The following is a 22,081-nucleotide window of genomic DNA, read 5'->3' as shown; positions in this document are numbered from 1 at the left end:
TTGAAGAGGAAAAGAGATGAGAGACAGATTGAGAGGCAGAGAAAGAGAGAGAGAATTTGAGTGACTTTTCTCTTTGTGCATTTGGCATTTGTATTTTTCTTAAGGAATTAAGATAACTGCACTTGTCTAGGGATTAGCTATAATGGACTATCTCCTATTAAAAAACTCAGTGAGGTGAATGGCCCTCAGAAATGTATCAAAGACAATAAAATTTGATTCTGTTATATTCACATATTTTTATATTTATGTTTTAAGTCAGAGGCATAGGTATGTATTATTTTTATTTCATATTTTATAAATATTTCCAAATGTTTGACAATTAGCAATTTAATAGTTGTTTAACATTCACAAGTGATGGTTGAGCTTCTAAGAATTCATTTAAGAACAAGTTACAATTTGATTTATCCTAGTTCCAAAATCGAAGCAAGCATCAGAAGACAAGTAAAACACAAGACATTTTATTTCTTGCATTTAACTCATTTTGGACTTTCACTGTTTAACGGACCAGCATATAGTCATTAAAGAATAATTTCAATGTATCAACCAAGGAAGTTGCCATTTAGGGCTATATGGCCAAATTCTCCTAAATTTTACTTCTATACATATTAGCTTAAGACCAGCAGTGTACTCACTTACCTTGTGATATATTTGCAGTATGCATCATTTGAGTTTGATTAATTGACAAGACTAATGCTTATCTTTGGCTTCTAAACAATCTCAGAGATCTTAACTGCTTTGTGTACTACATATGTTAACTGCTTTCATGCTGCTGAAGGTAGCAGTTATCCTAGTTACCTATTAGAAGTGAAATGCCCGTTCTTCATTGCCAAATCCAGTAAGATCTGAAGACACATCTTCTGTTCTGCCAGTCTTATCAGCAATAAAATAACTTTTCTGAAATGTAGTCATAAATAATTGTGTTGCCATAGCATATTAAAAGTGAGTTTTTAATTTAACTAACCAAACATTATTCAAATTCCACAGAAAAACAATTCTCTACCAAAGAAGTATTAGTAAGAAAGAGGTGTTTATGTTTCAGGATATCCCCTCTCCACTAGTCCTAACTCATGGAATTTCTGAGTTAACATGAATAAAATAGAGGCTAAATCTTAATACAGATTCTTTTTTCTTAATAGATTCTTAGCATTCTGTTTTATATGAACAATTTGGGACTGAAATAGACAATGCAAAAATTCATTTTCAACAGATTTAGCAATATTTTATATATAGATTGTGTTATTTTCTGTATTGCCCCACTTTTGCTGTCTCTTTTAGGTTGATTCTCTTACCATCAACACAACAGAAACCAATATCCCATAATAGTTAGAAAGTATTATGAAGATAGATGGGTGAGTGTAATCCTCTTCATGGGATGAATTCCTCCAATTTGCAGTTGTCCCCACCAATATTAAATAAATCTGCATTCCCTATTACTTTCCTTAAAACCAAACATTTTGTGAAAGTGGAAGTTGCTCAGTCTTGCCCAACTCTTTGTGACCCCATGGACTATACAGTCCATGGAATTCTCCAGGCCAGAATACCAGAGTGGGTAGCCTTTCTCTTCTCCAGGGGGGTCTTCCCAACCCAGGGATCAAACCCAGGTCTCTCACATGGCAGACAGATTCTTTACCAGCTGAGCCACCAGGGAAACTCTGAATATTTTACTTCTTATAAATTTTATATCATCTTTTGTTATATCAAATCTATTCTTTCACTTGATAGAAGAGTACTGAGTTTCAGCTATGTGCCTGACTGTATTAAGTGCTGAACAAGTAATAATAGTCACAATACACATATGCAATGGATAATTCTATTAGCACTGCCACTTTCCCAGATGAGCTGGGTGCTCCCAGGGTCTCACTGCCAAGGATATTGATAAAATATGCATCCACTTATAGTAGATGAGACAATTGCTATTCTTACATTAATTGTATATATGAAAGGTGGGAAAGAGAAAATTGTTAGTACTGTTATCTTCTTTATGCAAATATACCCTAGTAAACAACAATACCAGACCAGTAAAAAAACGCCACCAAACACCTGTAAAGTAATTCTAAGGAAAATAATAGGGGATGTAGGTTTATTTAATATTCAGCACTGCCTTAGGCCCTGCTGGTTATGATGTTAACTGTCCTGGGGAGAAAAAGAGAAATAAAAGAACAACACTTAGGATCATTTTTGGCACTACTGTGTCCACCAACTGAACTAATATTAACTGAATGAGAATCTCAGGTATGCGCACAGGAGCATGCAGAGCGGCTCCAGCCTGGATGGTAATGCCTAACCTGGGTACTGTATCAGTGACACGGTTATCATGGGCTCTTTCTTGTCTATTGAAGAAGAAATGCAGGCTAGAGAATGTGAAAACTAAATTAACGGGGCAAATATAACACAGGTCAAGAGTGCTTAAGGTTCACTTTGACTTCTGAACAATTAGGACAGGGGTCCAACTATTTCAGTTTTGTGTATGTGTGTCCTTTACTGAAACAGTAATAGCAACTTATTTTCTTTAATTTCATAAGCTAATCCTAACCTTGGACTTTGACAGTTTGGCTCTAAAGCCATAGATAAACTGCTTAACCTCTTTGTGTCCCAGTTAACTCAACTCTAAACTAGAGTTATAAATGTACCTAACAAGTTCTGAGAAAAAGATGAATTGATTTATGAAAGTATATATAAAGTATATATAAAGTCATAAAGTCAATGCTAATACACATAATGTAAAAAATTACATTCACATATAAATTACCATCTAAAATTTTGTATGTGTGCTCAGCCGTGTCTGACTCTTTGAGACTCCACAGATTATAGCACACCAGGCTCCACTGTCCATGGAATTTTCCAGGCAAGAATACTGGAGTGTGTTGTCATTTCCTTCTCTCAGGGCATCTCCTGCACTGGCAGGCGGATTCTTTACCATTGCACCACCTAGAAATTGTTTATGTATGTCTAAAGGATACTTGAGCTTTCCTGGTGGCTCAGTGGCAAAGAATCTGCCTGCCATGCAGGAGATTCATGTTCAGCCCCTGGGTTGGGAAGATCCCTGGAGAAGAAATGGCACCCTACTCTAGTATTCTTGCCTGGAAAATCCCATGGACAGAGGAGTCTGGCAGCCTACGGTCCTTGGGGTTGCAAAGAGTCAGACATGGCTTAATGACTAAACAACAATAAGAATGCTATCAGGCACAATGTAAAAAATACTTATCTATATTATGTGTTTAAAGTATCTTATTGTAATGAAATATGGCCAATTATATTCATTTCCTTGGGATGCCTTAAACTGAGTGATTGAAAGAATAAAAGTTATTCTCTTAGACTTCTGGAAATGAGATATCCAAAATTAAGGGGTCAACACATCATGTTCTCTTCAAAAGCTCTAAGGGAAGGCCTTTGCTTGTCTCTTCCTTGCTTCTGGTTGTAGCTGGCAATCCTTGTCCTTCCTTTGTCTGCAAACTCGTCAATCCAATGTCTGCCTGTCTCCACATCACGTTCTCCCCCTGCATCTCTTTACATGGTATTCTCCATGTGTATGGTGTTCTCCTATGTCTTCTGCCTCTCTTCTTCACAAGGACACCAGTCATATTGGGTTTAGGGCTCACTGTAACCTGATTGGATCTTATGTTACCGTGATTACATCTGCAAAACTTATTTCTAAACTCTGTCACAGTCACAGGCACCAGCTGGTAAGGCTTGAATATGTCTTTTTTTTGTGCATGGGAGACACAGTTAAATCCATACCAGTTCTTTTCAAAAACTCATTTGGTCATTCCAATAATATTTATCATATACTTTTTAATAGTCTGGTCACTTCACCAGGTACTATTTTGAAAATAATTTTGAAGCCTTTAGGTTATAAGCTAAAAGAGATACTAGTATCAGTGGGTGCTCTCCTGTGTTTTTAACAAATGTTGAGAACTACTAGGTAGTGTGCCTAATGATATCATAATTTTATTGAAAATGAAACTTCAGTATTCAAAAAGTTAAGTCCCTGTTTAAGACTACACAGTAAGTGTATCAGAACTGGATTCTAAAACAGTTCTTTCTGCTGGCAAATGCTTTGTGTGGTTATCATTAACTGCATCTGTTAAATAAAATTTATAGTCAAAGAGACAGATAGATTGAGTTATAATTAGGCTTGGGTCAGTAAGACACCACACCTCACTTCATTGTATACTTGAGTTTCTGTGCATATGTGTATGTGTGTGAAAACCATATGCTCAACATTGCACATAGTAAACAAATGTGCAAGAGATTTAATTTTCTTGATGTTTTCAATAGCCTTTGAAACTGACCAAAATATAACATGGTACAAGCCAACCATAGAATTATTTTTCCATAACTACCACTGAGAATTGTATTCTCAGGAAATGCTTATCATTCAGAGCTTTATATAACTAAAAATTTTAAGATGATAGATAGCAAAAAGATTATTTCTGTCAGGCAACATGTCAATAAAGAGTCAATAACCTCTTTTGAAAAGATAAATGTCAAACAATTTCTTATAAAAAGAAAATGACATTTAATTTGGTATTCTGTATCTTTATAAATAATTTGAACCATTATTTGAAATAATCTTACATTGATTATGTATAAAATATTTAATAGAATAAAAATATGAAAATATAATCCTTATTTCCATGATTGCTTATCAGTGGAAATATATGGGGAAAATATGTGAAGATGAAGTTTGTGACTATTTTTTAAATAAATGATTCTTGGAGGCAGTTCAAGATGGCAATATAGGGAATTCCTGAACTTACCTCCTCCCACAAACACAATGCATTTTTGACTACATAATCCTAAAATTTGCATGGAACCAAAAAAGACCCCAAATAGCCAAAGCAATATTTTAAAATAAGAATAAAACAAGTTATCATAATCTCTGATTTCAAACTGAAGTACAAAGCTACAGTAGTAAAAAACAAAAACAAAAAGGTGTTTTATTGCAATAAAAACAGGTATACAGATGAATGGAACAGATTAGAGAGAGTTCATAAACTCACATATATATATATAGATAGTTAATTTGTGACAAAGGAGCCAGAAACATAAAATGAAGAAAGAACAAGCTCTTTAATAAATGGTGTTTGGAAAATTGGACTGATCCATGCAAATGAATGAAACTAGGCCACTATACTATACCAGACAAAAAGTTAACTCCAAATGGATTAAAGACTTGCCTATAAGCCCTGAAATCATAAAACTCCTAGGAAAGAAGAGAAGAAAAGCTTAAGCAATACATCTTGACTTTAGTCTTATCAATATTTTCCTGGATATGTCTCTTCAGAAAAAGCAAGGAAAAGCAAAAATAAACAATGGGGTTATATTAAGCCAGAAAACTTCTACACAGCAAGGGAATCATTAGTAAAATCAAAAGAAAACCTACCAAACTGAGAGAGAGTATTTGCAAACCGTATACCCTATAATGGGTTAATATCCTCTCTCTCTCTCTCTCTCTCTCTCTCTCTCTCACTATATATATATATATATATATATAATGAAAGTGAAAGTCACTTGGTCGTGTCTGACTCTTAGTAACTGCTATAGTTCATGGAATTCTCCAGGCCAGAATACTGGAGTGGGAAGCCTTTCCCTTTCTCCAGGGGACCTTCCCAACCCAGGGATCAAGCCAGGTCTCCCACATTGCAGGCAGATTCTTTACCAGCTGAGCCCCCAGGGGAGCCCAAGAATACTGGAGTGGGTAGCCTATCCCTTCTCCAGGGGATCTTCCCAACCCAGGAATTGAACCGGGGTCTCCTGCATTGCAGGCGGATTCTTTACCAGCTGAGCTATCAGGGTATAAAGACTCACACAGCTCAACAACAAAGAACACAACCTGATTAAAAACAAGCCCAGTATCTAAATAGACATTTTTCCAAAGGAGACATACTGGCACATGAAAAGATGTTCAACATCAGTAATTATAAGGGAAATACACATTTAAAAAAATAATGAGATATCACCACACAACTTTTAGAATATCTTTATCTAAAAGGCAACAAACAGTCAAGTGTTAGCAAGGATGTGGAGAAAAGGGAACCCTTGGACATTATTGTTGGAAATGTAAATTTTCATAACCACTACAGAAACTAGTATGGAGATGCTTCATAAAATTAAGAATACATTTGCTATATGGTTTAGCTTCCTCTTCTGTTTTTTTTTTTTCAAAGAATATGAAAACACTAATTAGAAAAGATATATGTAACCTTTTGTTCAATGCAGCATTACTTAGAATGACTAAGATATGGAAACAATCTTGATGTCTTTCAATGGATGACTGGATAAAGAAGATATGGTTGTCATTTGTGACAACATTAATGAAATTTGAGGATTTATGTCTGTGATATAAGATGGATAAAGAAACATATTATATGATTTCACTTGTATGTGAAATCCCAATAGAACAAAACAAATACAAACTCATTGATACAAACAGATTGCTGGTTACCAGAGTGGAAAGCAGTGGAGGGTGGGTTAAATGGATAAAGTGAGTCAATTGTATGGTGATGTGTGATAATAGACTTATGGTAGTTATCACTTTGTAGTATACAGAAATTGAGTTATAATGTTCTATACCCAAAACTTATGTTACATACCAAGTTTACCTCATAAATAAATAAATTTTCTGATAATTGAGGAAATCTTAAAAAAAAATTCACAAAATTTAACTGTTAAAAATCCAACCAAGAGCATGTTCTTTTCCTTTAAAGCTATGGCTGTTAGAGAAATGAGGCAAATTTTAAATAACTAATTACAGATTTCTCACAGTGTTTCATTTACTTGGAGGAGAACAAAAGGGTAAGAGACTCATTTCTGTGTGAGGCAATAATTTAAAAGTGCCAAAGATTTCACCAAAACCCTGCCTAGATGAGAATAATGGCCCATTCCAAAAAGTTCTGACTTGTTAGATGAACCAGTTTCATTCTTCCTTGGTATAGCTTGTGTATTCTAACTAAAACCATCTATCTGACTCTAAGAACAACTGGAAAATGTTTCCTTCCTGTATCTAATGAGCATCATTTCTTTTCCTCAGCTTTGGAAACAGATGGAAAAGGAATATAGTTGCTTTGGTAGAAAGAATCAGGGCTGAATTTGTGAAAGGTTAATCACATTTTTTTTGTTGTTTGTTTGTTTCAAGGAATTAGTTGTTTATAGAAATATTTGAATGCTGGTTTTGAAAGGAAACTAATATAATCAACATTTCAAAAAGGTACAGCATTAAGTGTCTTTCCCTGGGATGTCCATGGTATATTGAGAAAGAAAATATTTCAATAAAAAAAGAAGGCAAGGCAAGCTTGTTTTCATTTGCTAATACTATTTTTACAGTTTATATGTGCCTGGAGATTCTATAATCACATACCTTTTATAAATCACAAAAAATGAAAATAAATATACAGGGACTGCTTATATTGTAAGAGAAAAAAATAAGTAACTGTTTACTTTCATGAATGTCCCAATCTTCTAATCATAATGTACCTTTCTTTTTATATACCAATGAAAAGAACACCCCCTACAAGAAAAAAGTCTAAATATGTCTAAAAATTATCCACACGAGAGGGTTTTATAATATAGCTTTTAAAATATACGAAAATATACCCATACATGAGAACAAGCCCATTACATTAAATTGTATATCATTCAAAATGATAAGGAAAAAACCTTTTACTGTGGCTTGCACTTAGGGGTATAATTTGAATACCTAGGAAATCAATATCTGCTTTACTATGTGATTACAGCCAAATAATTGAAGTATCAGACAAGCAGTGAACCACAGGATTTTTCTGTTCAAACAGCGAGGAGTTCTAACTATAAAGCTCCTCTCTGCTAGTGGACCTCAGGTTGTAATTACATAAAACTTTTAAATGTACTATTTTTTTTTTTTTTCCAAAAGGGCCTGTTGGAGTAACCATTCAAGGGAAGAAAAATTTCTAAAAATATCAGAATTGACACTTCATACTGAGGCAAGAAAGAAGGAACTGTTTAAAGGGAAATTGATAAGGAAGATTCTGGAGGGCTCTCATTCACAACACCTTAACAATACTGGCCTCCTGATCACTGGAAGCTTTTCATGCACAGCTTGGAGTATCTTAGAAGCATTCAGCTTCATTCTTCACTGGATCATCAGGGATTTTATATTTCTTTACTTACTTCTAAAAGCTTAAACCTCTTTTTCTGGCCAGCTCTATCTTCTCCTGAAAATACCTTCTATCTGATAAGAATAAATTCTCAACCAGAGCCAGTGCACCATTGAAGCCTCTGAGGAACACAGTTCTTGCTATCCCCTCATCCAGTAGTGCATGGATCAAAGCCACTTACACCTACAGGCCAGGCAGGTGGGGTTGAAGTAAATTTCTGCAAAGCAAACAGTTAATAAATGCAGTTGAAATCTAATTTCAGAGTAGGGATGAGATGGGTGTGTTTTGGAGTGTAATCCAGAGAATTTATTGCATTTCTTACTATACATTATTGGAACTTTATTAAGTAAGTATGATTACTGACCATATTGTTGATACTCCTAGAGCAATGCTGCAAAATTAAATTATTTGACTATACTTTCTACTGATTATTCTAACTTCCTTTTTAAATAAAACAATCCATTTACCTTAAGAAAAACTGAGTTATAGACTCTTTGACAGATCAGTCTGTTAAAATTACTGTGTGATAGAATGTATCCAATAACTTTCAAATTTCAAGAAAATTTCTAATCTTGATGATGTTATTAATTTCAAATCTATACTTATTTGAAAGAGGTCATGAGTTTTTTCCATTGCTCATTTAAAGATAAAAAACAAAGATATATTATGTGCCACACAGAATGTCAGTTCAGTTCAGTTCAGTTCAGTTCAGTCACTCAGTCATGCCCAACTCTTTGCGACCTCATGGACTGCCACACGCCAGGCTTCTCTGTCCATCACCAACTCCTGGAAATTGCTCAAACTCATGTCCATCGAGTCAATGATGCCATCCAATCATCTCATCCTGTCATGCCCTTCTCCTCCTGCCATCAATCTTTCCCAGCATCAGGGTCTTTTCCAATGAGTCAGTTCTTCCCATCAGGTGCCAAAATATTGGAGCTTCAGCTTCAGTATCAGTTCTTCTAATGAATATTCAGGACTGATTTCCTTTAAGATTGACTGGTTTGATCTCCTTGCTGTCCAAGGGACTCTCAAGAGTCTTCCCCAACACCACAGTTCAAAAGCATCAATTCTTTGGCACTCAAGATTTCTTTATAGTCCAACTCTCATATCTATACATGATTACTGGAAAAACCATAGCTTTGATTAGGCAGACCTTGTTGGCAATGTAATGTCACTGATTTTTAGTATGCTGTCTAGGTTTGTCAAAGCTTTTCTTTCAAGGAGCAAGCATCTTTTAATTTCATGGCTGCAGTTGCCATCTGCAGTGATTTTGGAGCCCAAGAAAATAAAGTCTCTCACTGTTTCCATTGTTTCCCCATCTATTTGCCATGAAGTGATGGGGCTGGATGCCATGATCTTTTTTTTCTGGATGTTGAGTTTTAAGTCAACTTTTTCACTCTCCTCTTTCACTTTCATCAAGAAGCTATTTAGTTCTTCTTCACTTTCTGCCATAGGCTGATATTATCTGTGTATCTGAGGTTATTGATATTTCTCCCAGTAATCTTGATCCCAGTTTATGCTTGATCCATCCTGGCATTTCTCATGATGTACTCTGCATGTAAGTTAAATAAGCAGTGTGACAATAAACAGCCTTGACCTACTCCTTTCCCAATTTAGAACCGGTCTGTTGTTCCATGTCCAGTTCTAACTTTTGCTTCTTTACTTGCATACAGATTTCTCAGGAGGCAGTTAAAGTGGTTTGAATTAAACATGAATATAATCAACAACAATAATAATAGCTACTGCCTTTTAAGCAATGCCATCAAAAGTCTATATTTCAAGAAATGTTTTATTGTATTGAGTCATTCATGTTGCTGCTATGATATTTTTACATATTTATTACAGATTTATTTCTCTGTAGCATGTTGGCATTTTTTCAAATAAATCTCTAAGTTTCAGGATTTAACTGGAATATTATTTACCACATACTAAAGGAAAAGAAAGGGTGGGAGAGTATTGTAGCTTTTATTATTGTATAGGTTCTACATACTATCTGCACTGTTTCTTGATCTTCAAAGATAAGTATGAATGAATAATAACATAAAAACTGTCACAAAATTGGGCTAAAGTTCAATAACTTATGTGCATTAATATATAAAAACCACATTAATAAACAGCTTTCTATGAATCACATTGGTATTATCAGCAAGTTTGGGTTCTTTTGTTTATAATGCTTCGGTCATTACCAGTCTCTCCTGGGTCACTGACATTTATACTTTCAAAGAAGATTAGAGAAATCATGATTAAACAAAACTTTTAATAATTTATCTTCTTGACATTCTAGACCTTCCTAAATTTGATTCCAAAGAGTTATTTTTGTCTTATTTCTCAGTACACACTGTTATTGAATATCTAGGCAATATATACTCAATGTAAATATGGAGAACATCTGAAGCATTCTATCAGATGTCTAAGTGCCTTTTACTCATGTTCCTAAATTGTTAGCTTTCTCTTCACTTCTCTTCTAAAAATACCTTTTTTTCCCCTACCACCATCTTTAAACACTTTAGTTACTTTTAGTAGACTTTTTTTTTTTAGTTCAACATCAAAAACCTCTTCAAGCAATTGATAAATCTTGTGGATGGCATAAATTGCCCCATATTATTAAAGTAAAAAAGATGTGATGTTCACAGCTCAAGACACCCATGCATCAAAAACACAGGAGTGACTTAAATTTGGGAAGTCAGATATACCTACTTTGGATTTTGAGTTGGAAGCTAAAGCCAAAAAGCAAGACTGATGAAGTCATGTTTGTGTTGAGAGAGTGTAACATTGATATTTATTATATACAAACAGAAATGACAATGATAGCAGAAGTGGTGCCCATTGGTCTTTTTATGGTAAGATTATATAAGTATTTATCTTTTTATAGGAAATTGTTGTATCTGATGTTTACTGATTGATGTAATGGTACTCTAGACAAACTGATCCCATGGTCTTGGTGGGATTGTGAGAATGACTCTGGATACCTAGACTTCTTTGTTACTGTCTGCTTCTATAGCCTGGTTCTTCAGTTATCCCAGTATTTCTGTGAGCAGTAAATTTACTTTCTATTTAACTAAGCATCAGTTTTTGTAGGTTGCAACTAAGAAAACTCAGATTACATATTGGTACTAAACTGTGTAGTAGAGACAACTGGGATACAGAAGTTGATGAAGAAAGTCATTTACATTCTCAATCTCATTAAATAAAAATTTTATATAAATTGTTTTTTTGTCTGTTAGGGACACTAGAACATCTTTTCCAACTTTTTCCTTCAGATTAAGTGAATTTTCATTTCTGCACCATAATTCGAATTATAAATTTTAATCATGTCAATTTCATAAACCCATGATTAAACAGGAAATAAGAAATTAATAGAAAACCTATGCTCTTTTGAGAGTAAGAATATATCCCATAGCATCAGAGGTTTGGCCTCTGAGTAAATCATCTGATGAAAAGGAAGGCCTGGCATGTTGTGATAGCTCTCACAAAATGGAGGGAATTTTGTGTATCTTTGTCTAATGACTCAATATGGGAATCTTTATTGGTAGACATTTTTGTGTCTGAAGGGCATCATATGATGTTTAGTTGTACTGACAAGTTAACCTGGTGACCCTAAAGGCTCACAAATTTGAATAAAACCCATTGCAACAGAATCCCTTCAGCTGAAAGAATTTTGGGATCTGGAATATGGCTTGGCAAACATGTCTTATAAAAGTGAAATCAAGTGTTAAGTATTTGCCGTTCAGTCATATCCAACTCTGTGTGACCCCATGGACTGTAGCCCACCAGATTCCTCTGTCCATGGAATTCTCCAGGCGAGAATCCTGGAGTGGGTGGCTGTTCTCTTTTCCAGGGGATCTTCCCAAGCAGGCAGGTTCTCTACCACTGAGCCACAAGAGGAGCCCTGTCTGATAAAGCCGGATACTAAATGTTTTAGCCTGTGTTATAGCAGCTCATATTGACATCATTTTAGCATGAAAAGAGCCATAGACAATTCTTAAACAAATAGATGCAGCTGTGTTCTAATAAAAATGTATTTATAAAAAAGGCAGCAGGACTGTGGGCTATAGTTTGCTGATTTTTGATCAGAGAATTCAAGTAGCAGGAATATGTTTGAGGAGATTTTAGTTTTCAATTCAAAATGTTATTCTGACAATTTTCTATGATAAATAAGAAGTCAATTAAACAAAATTTATCTCATCTAAATAAAATGAAGATAGCATTATTTTCATTGTATGTATGTCCAATTTCTAAAAATACAATTTCTGCTAAAATATTTAGAAATAAATTGGCATGAAACTTGCAACTTACTTTCCAGTGGTGTGGCAAAACCATTGAGCTAAACAAAGTATGGCAATTTTTTTCTTTTAGTTGAAGTAAATTATATAAAAATATGTTTTCTCTAGGGTCAAAAATGTTTATAAGAGATAGGAAAATCATACTAAAATAAGAAAATCACAATATTTTCATTTATATTATTTCAGATATCATTTAAATTATTATGAATTGTAAATGCTTAGCTTGGAGAAGGAAATGCAACCCACTCCAGTGTTCTTGCCTGGAGAATCCCAGGGACGGCGGAGCCTGGTTAGAGCCCAGGTGGTGACCCCTTTCTATGGGGTCGCACAGAGTCGGACACGACTCAAGCGACTTAGCAGCAGCAGCAGCATATCCTTAGCTATAATACTCATTAGCTTAAATTGGTATTTATAAGGGAAGTAAACTTTAATATGTAATTTACTATCTGTATTAATCACTGGAATTCTGTAGTCTCCAACTGGCTTGCTTCATAGGCTAATTTTATTTTTTTTTTAATTCTAATAAAGCATGTTAACATATACTAAATGTTTTAATGTTATAGGAAAAGCTAGAATTAAGAGTTGGGACATGTTTAGCACTTAATACTTTGCAGAAAAAAATAAACATAAACAATTGTTATTACACTTTAAGGTCATCTGACCCTTTCAAGTTCACAAGATATGAAGAAGAAAATTAAACGGTTCTACTGTAGACATGCTAATTAATTTGAAATTCTTCTTAGATAATATTAATGGTATTGTTAGCTCACTAATTCCTTTTTCTGAGTTGACTACAGCTTCATTTTTGTAGCCACACTAAGAAACAGATAAATGATTCATGGGTTAGTCAGACTTGATTATAATTAACTGAAGATCATTCCATTCCATTCTAAAACAATCATTCTCCATGAGTTATGTCTAAACAGTCTGATCAAGTAAAATAAGTGGATCATTTCCACTCTAATATATAGTAAAATAAAATGGAGTGTTTTGAATTCAGGTGAGAAGTTGTTTAGATTTAATAGCAAAGTAAAAAATAATTTAAAAAAACCAAGGACATTAAGAGATAGTAACTAGGATACTAAAAACTAAACATATCATATCATAATTTAATCTAATTTAAAAAGTAAACAATACATTTTTATGATTTCTTTTGAGGCTAATTTCACAAATAGAATGTATATAAAGAATCTGCCTGAGGAGACCTGACTTTGATCCCTGGGTCAGGAAGACACCCCGGAGAAGGGAATGGCAACCCACTCCAGTATTCTTGCCTAGACAATTCCATGCACAGAAAAGGCTGGTGGGCTATCGTCCATGGGGTCGCAAAGAATTGGAGACAACTGAGTGACTAACATGCACACGCTGAGGCTAATTTCACAAATAGAATGTGTGCGTATATATATATATATACAATAAGTTTCAATAGATCTGCACAGATAATAGTAAATTTTCTACTAACTATGCAATTTGATGCAAATTTAAGTCTGTGTAACTATAAGAATATAGAAGAAGTAAAGTCTGGGAATAGATGAACAAATTACAATTATACTATATTCGCTAGGCAAATATAGTTGATAGAAGAAGTAAATAAGAGAAATTCAAGAAAAAGTACTAGAATGAATAGATAAGCAGTTTTGATTAATGATTTAACTTTTGCAGTATACATTTTTCATAATTTACTTATTCTAATGTTTGGAGGGTTAACACATATATTTTTTACATTGACTATATCCCAAGGATATGATTTCATTCCTTCAATAAACCTTGCCTTTTTTGTCAACTCTGATGTTTTCCAAATTTGTTCAGTATTCCTGTTTTTATTTAGCCCAAAACTTTTCTCTTCATAATTTCTCTTTTGGGTCTTCATTGTATTTTAAAATTAAAGTACATATATCAATCACAAGTATAGATAAAAGGCAAAAAGCTTGTGGGAGCAAAAAGATATAATACTTCTATTAAATATTTTTGTATATGTGTCATGCATAGCATGGAGTGTCATACCTCCAAATTGAACATTTTCAAAATAAGAATGAGAATTTTGTTCTGAAGGAAAATCAGAAAGTGGTGGATCCAGCATTTGTTGAACACAATATGTGCCAGATTTTCTATTCGACATTTTCTATTGTATTCTCACTTTTAGTCCTCACCAAATCCTAGAATATGGGAGTTTATGTCAGCAAATACCTAAAAGATAAATCACTTTCCATTTCCTTAAATGCTGAGATAAATAAATATGGTACTGGTTGTATTATGTGCCCTTCAGTCTGGGCAAAAGTTATCCATTTCTTCCTTACTTATTTTTTTCTGAAGAATAAAAAGCTCTTCAGAGATGCAAAGACTCCACCAAAAGGCCCCACAGAAATGTAGTAATTTAAAATACAAGGGAAAATATCACATATGAGAAACAAAAGATTAGCACTCATAAAGATGGGAGAGATACATATCAACCTTTCAATATAGTACTCTGTACAAAGGACATTACAATGAGCTTGGAGAAAGAAGAAATAAGCATAGAATGCAAAATCATTGCAAGTGGTATCAAACAATTCATAGTGACATACAAGAGGCACCAACTTGTAAAGTGTGATTAAAATCAATAGGTCATAAAATAAGAACACAGGATTTCAGTGGGAAGAGAAGCTTCTGAGTTGAAGTAATCTAGTGATCTTTATTGAGAAGAATGTATGGCAAAAATCACCACAATATTGCAAAGTAATTAGCCTCCAATTAAAATAAAATATAAAAAACTGTGGGAATGTGGATAGTTACAGAGAGAGGGCAAAACAGCAAGAAAAACTGCAGAGTGTGGTGGAGGGGGAGAAATAGCTTGCCAGTTAAAAGTTCTCTTATGAAGGAAATGGGACTAAATGTGAAGGATATTGAATTTGAGGCCACATAAACCCTAAGTGGAGTGAAAAGTTGCATTTACTCTCTAGATTTTCATGGGAAAAGATGCCCTGTCATTATCAAAGGAAATAACATTTGTTTCATTGTCAAAGGGAAGAATTAGCTTTGTTATTGAAATTCTTTAGTGGAATTCTTTAATGTTATTGGAATTCTTTTCCATTCACTTAGTGGTGGAAGAAAAGTGAAAAAAAAAAATGACAAGATAGTAAATATTTTCAGCTTTGTAATAAAGTGTCTCTTCAAACACTCAACTCTGCTTTTATAGGCAAGAAAGTTTTGTAGGCAATGGAAATAAATTTGTTCCAATAAAACTTTTTTATAAAAACAGTCAGTGAATTAGATATGGTTCAAAGGCTATGAATTGTCAGCCCACATTTAGAACACACATTTATTAAAATGACTACTCCCAGGGGGCACTAATGGTAAAGAATCCGACTGCCAATGCATGAAACTCAAGAGCCACAGGTTCAACTCCTAGCTTGGAAAAATCCCCTGGAGTAGGCAATGGCAACCTGCTCCAGTATTCTTGCCTGGAAGATTCTATGGACCAAGGAGCCTAGCGGGCTCCAGTTTATGGGGCAGCAACGAGTCAGACACAACTGAGCACTTGAGCACTTATGGCTTTGCTGAGATAAAGGGACACAGTCTCCTTCAAGGAATAGAAGAATGATCAGTGAATATATTCTTACAAAATCATGTGAAGACTGCAGTTATTAAGGTCTACTATCTATGAGGACCCTAGAAAAGATGTTATTCTTGTCCTGAAACTCATATCCAAACAGTCTTTCATGTATACTATGTTTTAACTGTATTATTCTCTGATCAGAGTGAACAATTTCATTGCTCAAACCACACTGTTTCATCTATACCTATGGCTTAAATATCATCACTACCTTTGCTCTATTTTAAATACCATCCACACATTATCCAAAAAGAAACTTGCTGATCACTAATACTCAAACTAAACATTACTATCTCTCTATAATTTCCCATGAGTACTTTCTGAACAGGCTCTGATAGGTATTTCTAGATAAATTCAGAGCAAAAATAATAGCTAAAATTTATTTTAAAACCTGAGCTGCATAATTAATATACAGCTTTTCAATTTAAAAAAAAACTTGGCAATATATGTCTTTTTATATACATTTAAAAATAAGGGCCTAGTAGTTAATTTAATCTTGAGTAGTTTATTTTCTCACATTTAGTAAAAACTGACACACATATTTGTTTGAAACTAAAGCACAGCTTCTCTCCTCTATATCAGCCTGTCTCAATTATAGCTCTTTCCAGCTGCCTTTATTCTTTATACTACTATCTGTAGCCCTGATTAAACAGTTCCTTGAAGGTATTTTTGTACTTCTGACCTTTTACAGCTCTTCAGACATAATGCCAAAAAAAGTTTCATTGAAAAAAATACATTGAAAACGTTGTCAGATATGCTTTCATCCATTACCAATCTTTTCTTCTTAAAATAGAAATATTTATCTATTCTTGTGGACAATTATGCATGTATGAGAAAAAATATAACAAAAATATACTTCCCAATTCAGAGGCATGCTAGTGTTTTTCAAAGTGACCAGCAGAAAATCCACATGCCCTTGAAGATATAACGAATTAGATTACAGTAGGCTGGGAAAGGTTTCAGTTTTACTTATATTCTTGGAACTATATCTTATATTGCCAATAATGAGGCCAAAGGAGGAATTATAAGATGGATAGACAGCAGAATACCATCACCAACACTAGTCTGCTTTTGAGTTTTACCCTTTTAACTCCAGGGCAAAAGGTAATTTTGGATTTATAGGCTAGACTTTCCTTAATCTCACTTAACAGTGACCATAAGTGATGGTTCCTGACCACTGCTGCTGGTATGAAGAAAAGATAGTGGCTGCTATATATAAAATGGATAACCAGCAAGGACCTAAATTATAACACATGGAACTCTGATCAATGTTATGTGGAGCTGGATGGGAGGGGAGTTTGGGGGAGAATGGATACATGTGTATGTCTTGCTGAGCCCCTTCGCTGCTCACCTAAAACTGTCAGAACATTGTTAATCAACTATGCCCCAATACAAAATAATTTAAAAAAAAAAGAAAAAATAAAAGATAGTGGACACTGAGGTAACTCAGACCCTGGTAATAACTTTGAGATTTAATAACATGGACTTGAGTAATTCTTCCTGCTTTTGATTACTATAATTTACATTTGTCTATTAATATATATTTAATATTTCAGGTGGTTATTGCAACACACACATACACAGACACTGCAAAATCTATTACTCTGTATTTACCTGTATATAACAAGATGTCAAACACCATGACCCCAGTAGATTTTTTAGTATTTTACTAATACTCTTCAGAAATAGCTTTGTTGACACATCTCTTTTGCTTTATTTCCATGAAAGATTTCCATTAGATGTTCTTATTTTGCCTAATTTTATGTGGAAATTTGGCTTCCCCATTGGCTTAGCAGTAAAGGATCCACCTTTAATGCAGGAGATGCCAAGGATGCTGGTTTGATCCCTGGACTAGGAAGATACCCTGGAAAAGGGTATGGCAACCCAACCCATATTCTTCCCTGGAGAATTCCATGGTCAGAGAAGTCTGGCAGGCTACAGTCCATAGGGTCACAAAGAGTTGGATACGGCTGAAGCTACTGCACTGCACTGCACTGCATGTGGAAATTATATGATGCTTGAAATAATCTTTATACCTATTTCAAATGTGACATCTTAATATTTAACTGATTCATTCAAAATGCTACTCAGTTTGATACAATGTATTGTTCATAATGCCCTTTGACAAAGCTACTCTATTGTAAAGAATAAACCATCTTATAAAATTATTCAGTATTCTGTGCTTAAAGCTACAAAATCCTTAAGTTTGTTCTTGTTACACACTTCATATTTTAATTAAAATAAATTTTATATTACTGCAATGAAATTCTGATTGCTGACTATTAGAAGTTTGGACAAATTTCAGAGGTTAAGGGCGCATTCTTCTACACCACTTGTCTCAAATCAGACAACTGCAAATTTGGAAACTCCCAGGCCACACACACACACTCCTGACCAACTTGCTAAATTTGGGGTTCCAGCTACCTCCCAGGTTTGATAATTAACTAGAATGACTCACAGTAGTCAGTAAAAGATTATACTTATGATTATAGTTTTATTAGAAAGCACAAAAGCCAGAACACACCAATATAAGAAACACATGGGGCTGGGTCTGAGAGGGTTCCAGATCCAGAGCCTTCATGTCATTTCCCCATGGAGTCAGGATGAGTTACTCTCTGGCATATCAATACATATCACCCACCTGGAAGCATACCTGAGACTTGGATGTTCTTAGTTTTTATTGGATTTTATTATGTGGGCATGATTGATTGAATCATTGGTCATGTGTTTAAACTGGATTTCAGCCCTCATTTCTTCCTTGGAGGTTGAACTGATACCAAGTGACTCAAAACTCTACCTAATCCCACATGGCTGGCCTCTCTCGTATGCCCAGTCCGTTCCTAAAACAATCTATGGATTCACATGAATCACGTCATTAACATAGACTCAAGTGTGATCTGAGAGCCTCACCATGGATAAAAACCCTCTCCACAAATGAGGAAATATCCAGAATTTGGAGGATTCATCCCAGGAACTGGATACAAAGATCAGCCAAATTCTTTATTACATAAGAATTAAACTAAGATTGTGCTTTAATATTTAAGAGGAATCACTGAAATAAGTCATGTACTGAAAACAAGTCAGCAGATCTTAACTGTAATCTCAATTTCAATCAGACTAAATGAAAGTTCACTGGGTGTTTTAGAATATCTTATTATTGCTATCATGTTAATGGGGAGACACCACACTAAGTCATAAGAATGTCAGTAACTTCTAACATTGAACATATTCATATGTGTGTATTCATATTCATAATTGAGCATGGTCAAAAGATTAAATCATTCTGATTAACTATGGCCCATTTTTATAACCCTTTGACCATGAGGGAAACACAAATACCAATATCATTATTCATAGAACTGTTTTAGTAAGAAGAGAAACTCAGTTATATTTATGACCTGTCTAGCTCTTGAATTTAGTTATCTAAACATTATTTAGAAAAAATTTTAAAGTTCACCTCTTTGCCCACAAGTTTATCAAAATTATTTGAACAGAAGCAAATCACTGAAGCTCTAACTTGATTTTTTTCTTTCTAAAACTAAGGTCAAGAGAGAAATTAGCTTAAATAATCTAAAAAAGTTCTTCCATGGTAACTATTATTAAATTTTCAAACATGAAAATGTATTTGTTGAAGATCTATTGGGTTGGCCAAAATGTTCTGTAACATTTTACAGAAAAAAACAAACTCTTTGGCCAACCCAATATATAAGGGAATATGCATGTCTTTTTGTTTTCCATGCAGTTTATCTGTTTATTATTTGTGGAAGTATTTTTTGAAATATATTGATCTTCTTAGGTAACAAATCAAATCAGCCTTAAAAATAGCAATGGTGTATTGAGGATCATTTACTGGAAATAATTTTGCAATTTTCCACATTTCTTTTAGAAGTTATATGTGCTATGGCCTACACAGCACTGTCTCATTTGCAAACTATCTCTGCATGTCCATTTTGCTGTGAGAGGACTGAAAGTCCATTATACCCTCTGAAGACATAGAGAGGGCAAATGAGCCAATTTGACCAATAAGATACCATTTCTTGGTGTTTTCTTATGAAGATGGGAAGAAACAAACATCTTAATTTCCCTCCTTGAATTGAAAAACAGATATTCTCTATTCTCTTGGTTCATTTTTAAGTAGACAATGTAATATGTGACTAGGAAGTGTCATATCTTACACCACTTTAGAAGAGCCTACCTGCAGAAAAAAGAATGAGAGCAAGAAGCAAAGAGAAAGGAAAGACTGGACTCGGAAATAGAGAAAGAAAACTAAGGACTCAGATGACATTTTTTGTTTTAGTATTAACATACAGCTTGTCTTAAGACAGTTCTACAAATAAATTTCACAGTTATGTGACCCAAAGATTTTTATGTATTACTTAATGATGTCCTTCTGGATTTGGGTTCAATAATAAATACTAGATTTATGAATAGCATACCACTGTGGAAGTAAAAAAAAAAAAAAAAAAAAGAACACCTAAAGCAAATGCTCAGAGACTTCTTAGGTTATATACTTGGTATATAGCTACATGATATAAAGATTTAATATGATGAATTTTCTATGTGAAGGAATATAAGTTTTATAGTATATTTCAGACTGCTTACTATGTGTCAGGCAATACTCAAAGCACAGTACATACTGACATCACTAATTCTCATGACAGTCATAAGAAGGAAGCACTATTATGTAATACTTTTATGGATGGAGAAACTGAGGAACAGACAGGCTAAAAACTTGCTCAATGAACATAGCTATAAATGTACAGAGTGAAAGGTGAATTCCATCTTCTAAGTCCAGACTCTCAGCTGTCCATATCTAATACTATCCCTGCTAGGGACACTGGGAAGTTTCTCTTACACACGATAAAATTTTATTGCCATAAACTGATGTCAGATACTAGTAATTTACCTCACTATAATCTGAGCACCAAATAAAATTTTGTCTACTCAAATGATATGTTCATGCAGGGGAATAGCTGATTATCGGGGATGCAATTGCATAAACATGTCATATAATTTTTACAAAAACTCTATGAACATAAGAAATGAAATAGTGTAAAAATTTATGATATAATAATGATATTTTTCTCAAGGTATTAGTAAAATAAATATAATATCATTGATGATAATTTTTAAATTTGGTTTTGTTTTTATACATCATTATATACCTATACAGGTTTACTGCAAATCTATGGTCATTTTAGTGTATCATATTTTTCATACAAACCATGCACTTTAGTACCATTTTTAAAATTAACTGTCACATAGCAAAGGACTATATGGGATTCTATTAATTCAGTCTTAATGACAAAACATGACAATACAATCTGATGCAAAATTTGGAAAGAAAATTGAGTTAAATAATATTTTTGAAAAAGAATATAAATTGAAACATTTCACTTCCAGTTTCCTTCCAAGCATGAAAGGAGCTTGGAAGTCATCACTCTTTACTGCAGTACACGTAAAATATTGAACAAACTGAAAATTAAACATTATTAGAGAACTGAGACCTGAGATCACAAGGCACACCTCTGCCCTCCAAATTTGAGAGATAATCAGACACATAAAGCTAATAGCTTATTTGTCATAAGCACCGGAGCAGAAACCCCTGCTGGGGGCAACTTCTCCTGCAACTGATGAATTTCTGGAGGCTCAGTGTGGGCAAATTTGAGTTAAAAATGCCAGAAGGACAGGTCATATCATGGCCCCCAAACTTTCATGAGTTTTTCTATTAGGAGCCCTGCCAGGTTCTTCTTATAGTAAAGACTGAAGAAAAATCTTCATATTCCAGCAAGAGAAGGGGAAAAGTACCTATTTTAAAAAAAAAAAAAAAAAAAAACCTCTCAGAGCAATTTTTTTTTTTTTAACTATAGTTGCTTTAAACTGCCATGTCAGTTTCTGCTGTACTGGAAAGTTAATCAGTCATATGTGTGAGTGTGTGTGTATATATCTCTCTCTCTCTCTTCTCTCTTTTCAGATATCTTTCCCATTTAAGTCACCACAAAGTACCAAGTAGAGTTCTCTGAGCTACACAGCAGGTTCTCACTGGTTAGCTATTTCATATACAGCAG

The sequence above is a fragment of the Odocoileus virginianus genome, chromosome 19 (assembly GCF_023699985.2).
Source record: "Odocoileus virginianus isolate 20LAN1187 ecotype Illinois chromosome 19, Ovbor_1.2, whole genome shotgun sequence".
Lineage (NCBI taxonomy): Eukaryota > Metazoa > Chordata > Mammalia > Artiodactyla > Cervidae > Odocoileus > Odocoileus virginianus.
The sequence above is the reverse complement of the archived record's forward strand: the minus strand, read 5'-3'. Positions refer to the sequence as shown.